Genomic DNA, 6276 nt, shown 5'->3' with positions numbered 1-6276 from the left:
ACGTGAGTTGCTTAAAAGCGCCAAAGCACATGAATGGTTAGTAAGTGTCCGGAAACCATGGAACGTGTTAGGAAGATAAACATTTCCAGCAAGGACGTGTTAGGAAGATAAACATTTAGTAATTTCTGGAAAATTTTAATGTATAGTATCAGTTTTTCCATATAAAAGGCACATACGTATATCTTGTACTAATCTATATGTACAGAAGCCAATATCGACACATGAACAATAGAACATATTGGAGTATCAATAAAGTTGGACTGGGATCGATTCATGTACCACTACAACAGCTGACCAGTACTGTTTGTATACAATACAATGACTTTTATTTATGATTTTGCTCGATCTATTATATCAATAAGCGTAAAGTACGTCAATGTTCAGGAGTTGTATCAAGATCTACCAGACTGAAGCGAATGATTGTACAATATTTTCATTAGAGTTACCCCTTGATTTGCGGAAGAGTATGATAATAAATAGTTAATGTGCAGGGCTGGAGTGTTGATGATAATTTCTAAATTCACAGTCACATGTACTAAAAATATGTTTGCTAAAAATATGTTTGCAAATAAGAAGTTAATTACAGTTGAGATAAATACATGTAAGTATTTAATTATTGAAATTCTGAATACCAGGACTAATTTACTGATTCTAACTTATATAATTCGGCTAGAACGTCTCAAATGGTAGTGTCCCAGGCTCGGTTATAACCGGATCAATGACGTTAAGCCCCAGCAATCAATCAATCTCACATGGATAACCGGAACAAAGATGCTTCACCGCCGACAGAGCATAAATGATATTTATCATTCAAACAATAATTTGTGTTTAATCGTGTATAAAATATGCCTAATTAACATAAAAAATGATATAAAATAATTGATTTCGACTTTGGTGCATGGCAATCAGTTTTCTTACTTATTTCATATAGGATGTAGTGCCACGGAACTTTTTCGGGATGCAATTATAATTATTTTTTGATATTTTTAACTTGAAGTAAAATTAGAAGCTCAAACTTTATTTTCAATGGTGGTAATGGTATAAAGTAAGAAACTTTTGAAACAGAAGAAAAATACTAAATCGTCTGCTCCTGTTTTCGATAGTGAACATGTACCATTTGACAGCGGTGGAGCATCAATCTCACAAGGAGGTGAATCTATGCTCTGGCGAGAATCTGTCAGTGACCAAACTGAATAAGTTTGGGCCCAGCTGAGTAAGTCACAGTGAAGCAGTCTCTATGCCTAGGTGGTATTACAGCTAGTTAAGGAACATAGGTTGTTCATAGTGATTCAATGTCCTATTTACCAGAATATAGTTGTTAAAGATGCTCCACCGCCGACAAAGCATAAATGAAATTCATTAGTTGAACAATAATTGTTGTTTGATCATGTATATATATGTCTAATTAACACAAAAAATAATATAGAATGCTCCATTTCGCCTTTGAGGCATGCGCAATCAGTACTTCCTTCCATATATGATATAGTGACACGGATTTTTTTCGGGATGCAATTAATTATTTTTCATATTTTTAACTTGAAGTAAAATTAGAAGCTCAAACTTTTCAGTGGTGGTAATGGTGTAAAGTAAGTAACTTTTGTAACTGAAGAAAATATTTAATCGTCTGTTCCTGTTTTTAATAGTGAAAAAATACCATTTGTCAGCGGTGGAGCATCTTTAATATGTGATTACGAGTCAAGTAGACTTGCCATTTATTTGTATATCTTGTCGGCAGTATTTAGTTAGTGCCTGGGTCCAAGATATAACTTGGTAACGGGTGACAGTCGTTTCGGTACTAAGTAGTTTCGGCACTTCAAAAGAAAGTCGTTTCGGTACTCTTCGGTAAAAAGTCGGTTCGGCATTTTCTTTTGTCAATGAATAAAACAATATATCATGTAATGAATGTCTTGTTTTGTTTGTTTCATTAAGTATTTAATTGTTTCATTAAGTAGTTAAATGTTCCATTAAGTAATTAAATGTTCCATTAAGTATTTAATGTTAGTTTGTTTATTGATATAATTTGCCGTATCCGGCTCTTACCGGCTACTCGAAACTTGGTGGGTGGTAATTGCGGGTTAGGCGGGCGGGCCCATGTGCGCCAGTCGCTATTGTGGTAGCCTAGGTGTTACGTTGTCCCACGTGATAGTAATGTTTATGTCGTGGGAGGGTGACCGAAGGGGGCCAAGAAGGCTTACTGATATAAAATATATGTATATAAAAAAAATTACATTTTATTGGTATATATTAAAGTGAAAAATATTTATTCTTTTTTATAAAAAGTGTAATTATTGCGGTATGTTATTATTCATGAGGGAGTATTTTTTAAAGGATTTGTGTAGTCAAAAATGATAATTTTAGTTTATGCTGGAAATGGCTTTATTAGCACGTGTAGAAACCTCTCCGTGCCGCGCGCGACCGGATTAACCTGTAAGCCGTCGATTTTGAGGTCAAAAATTCTGACCGCCCGATTATGCATATTTTCTAGCTCTAAACCGTGTGACGTCATGATAGTCCGTGGCTTATAACTGCACTATAACTGATGTGCTATCACTTACATCGACTGTCACAGAAAAAGCCGATCAACGATTTTTTATGATTAATTTTGAGTGTAGTTAATCGTACAATAACTTTGACTCGAATGTAAATAACCAAAAGAGTGAAATTCGATGTTTCAAATACTCTAATTTATGCTCTAATAGCAGGTATCTTCGTGTAATTATGAAAGAAAATCAACACAGAAATAAAAGTTTCGGATTTTTTGTCGAGGAGTTCAGCAACAAATAAGCTTTAATTAGATGATATTTTCCTGTAGTCTGTATCTTTGATACATTGTGAATTACAAAGCTTGTGAATGTAAAATGAAATTTTACGTAACAATTTAAGAAATCCTTGATTAAAGTATTGACGTACGTACACACCGATGATTGATCATTACAATCATTGTGTTGTGTGTTGCTAACCGAATGAATTGTGATACATTTATTACAATATCGTAAAACGTTTCAACATGTGGAAGAAAGAATTTATTTTTGATATTATAAAAGATCAAAATATTGAGATATTAAGCAAAACAAACTATTTTTTCAGACCGTGCGGTAGCTTTTAATTTTTAATCGATATACATATGTACGAGTAGATACTCCGATATAGATATATAGTTAGCCATGCCTGTGGTTTGATGGTTATGTAATACCTGGACCAGAATGTTATTTACCTGTACACAACGCCTTTCATCGAACTCACCTGTAATTACCTGGCCGCGGGCAATTTGCTATTCGGTGGACTATATCGGGTATTTGCTATTGTCTTATTATCAATCAGATTAGGACATCCGTTAATTGGATTGTGATTTGAATTATGGAAACCCCGTACATCTATGCTCTAGGTTTTTTTCATTGTCACCTCCATTTTTAAATTGAAAATGTAAAAGCAAATGGAAATCAAATATCCCTGATCATACCTAGGAATATATATTAAACTTATATATGTCGTACACAGGTAAAACAATAATGGAAGTTGACTTATTCAGAAACAAAAATTGTTCTAAGAACTATTTCAACTAAAGATTTAACCTTAAAAGTTATTCCAGTCTAGAACTGTAATTACGGAATCGTGGCATATAGAAATCTCCCGTAATTTCTAAGGTATTCACCGTTTCGAATCTACATGTATTACCACACTAAATGCACTTATTTAAATACCACTAAGTGTATTTTTGAAAAGGTACAATATATCATATCTATATACAAGTAATTTCAATTTTCATTTGAACACTAAATGTGGTTACTATTTGGATTATACGATAAATGTTCATATATCATACTATTAAAGGCCCACTACCTTGCAGGAGGAAAACATAAAGGTTTCTTAAAAACATTAATAACATCAGAAAATATATACCAATGGCCTAAGCTGAGGTTAGAAAACCAAATATATGCAAGATTTCCTGCGTAATTTTTGATAACAGTGGAGAGTTATTTCGCTGTTTTGCCGTCTGGCGCAGTGATAGTCAACTACCGCGCGGTATTTAGGACGACGGCGGGAAACATGAGACGACCCGCGTTATGAAAATTAACATTTTATTTATTTTAATCAAATTGTTCAGAATGTGATGACACGTGTAGCGTTAACGGTAAGTTAATAACTTTAGCGACTATACAAAAATATCGATCTCGTTTTACTTTCACATTTTAAAAATTAAAAGCCGTTTCGGAAAGGTAGCCTTTAAATCTCGGTATGATATACAAAAGGATCGACAATAAATATAATACTATTATAAGGATTTAATATAATTTTGAAATAATGAATTTAAATCTACACTTATACATATGTACTGTAACTTAGAAACATATATCAGAAATATCATTGATGTATATCTGCTTTTTAGTAAACGTTATGGGTAAAGTTTCAAAGGCAACAATATAGATATACATATTATGTTCGGTTTAATTTCGGCACTGTTACTCAAATATAACATAACTGACAACCGTCCACATTTTAGTGCAGTTATAAACTGTGCCGTGTTTGCATCGTTATGGCAGAAGCTTGAAATAAAAACACGCATTCTAGATATATTCATGCTTATTTTTGTGATTTTACTCGTAAAAATATAGTGTTACATTATACTGTTTTTATTACACAGATATTTACATCATATGCTATCTAAATCTCAGTCCAGACTGATCCGAACATCATTTTAATATCGCTATCAAATTGGACTGATTATCTAATCTAAAGTTAGATATATGCTTGTTTGAATGTTTGAAATAGTGTAAATGGAATGTTTTGAAACTGAAAATATCTACATCATAAAGCTAGAATAACCATTTATTCGAAAAACTCATATTGTAGATCTAACGTATACGTATATATGCTGTATACATGTATAGTACTAGGCTTACCTTGTGTAGCCGCGGACTACTCTGACATCACAAGACCACGTGACCGCCTTTCTCATTATCTCTGAACCGTAGTCGACACTACCCGTAAATCACGACCAAAACCAACCGATAGCGCAAAAAGCTAGGCGATTCGTTGGATGGGACTTGATTTTTCATTCATCTAAAGCAATATCCTGACGTATTATCAAAAAAAAAAAAAAAAAAAAAAAATGGCTGCACAAATCCTTTTAAAAGAGTTGTTTTGTGCCCCGGGTCTACACCCGCAGTTGAGGAGTTCACCGCTTCCGTTAAGTACGGTACTTCGTTTATTTGCCGGGTTTGGATGGAGGTATAGATTGTCCGGGGGTTCAAGTGTGTGCTGACTTTGAAATCATATTTTGTAATAGGACGAGTCGGAGTTCCGGGATAACAAAACTGCACATATTAAAAACCCCCTCCTATTACAATTATATTAAGTGTATGCGTTACTAGCGTAGAGGAGAAGAACAATGAGATCATTGGTATTAATCACTTGGATATATTGATCAAAAATTGAAATATTAATCTATTTATAAAAATTAAATTAAAAATATTGTATCAAATGACTTCGCCGTCATTAATAATTATTTGATACTTGGTAAAGTAACTTAATGTGAGGGAACCAACCAGCTTATTATTTTTTTAGGTACGGATACGTATAATTGTATAGTTAATTAAAAGGATTAAAATTTTTAAAAAAATAGCTTTAGAAGGCAGATTAGCTTTATTCTTTCATATATCTATAATTATGTAGATCAACTGATTAACCTGCCACGTTAAACATTGACTAATAATATAATCATATATATAATTTAAAGGCCCACTACCTTTCCGAAACGGCTTTTAATTTTTAAAATGGGATCGTAAAACAAGATCGATAATTTTGTAGAGTCTTAAAAATTATTAACTTACCGTTAATACTACATTTATCATCACCTTCTGAACGATTTGATTAAAATAAATAAAATGTTTATTTTCATAACGCGGGTCGTATTATGTTTCCCACCGTCGTTCTAAATACCGCGCGCGGTACTTCACTATCACTGCACCAGACGGCAAAACAGCGAATGGATTCTCCACTGTTTTCATGTTTGGTGTCGTAAACTTATTTTAGGTCATCGGTATGTATTTTCTGATGTTATTAATGTTCTTTAAGATACCTATATTTTGCTCCGGAAAGGTTATGGGAAGTTGGTCATGCTGATACAACTGTATATCAAAGATGTTTTAGTCTCGTGATGTCATTTGAAATTAATTCATTTTAAAATATTGACTCATAAGTTCTAGGTAGATCTATTTACTAGCTTGGAAGATATGGAAGTTACTTCATCTACTAAGTAAAAATATCTATTCGTAA

The sequence above is a fragment of the Argopecten irradians genome, chromosome 13 (genome assembly GCF_041381155.1).
Source record: "Argopecten irradians isolate NY chromosome 13, Ai_NY, whole genome shotgun sequence".
NCBI lineage: Eukaryota > Metazoa > Mollusca > Bivalvia > Pectinida > Pectinidae > Argopecten > Argopecten irradians.
Note: the sequence above shows the minus strand (reverse complement) of the source record.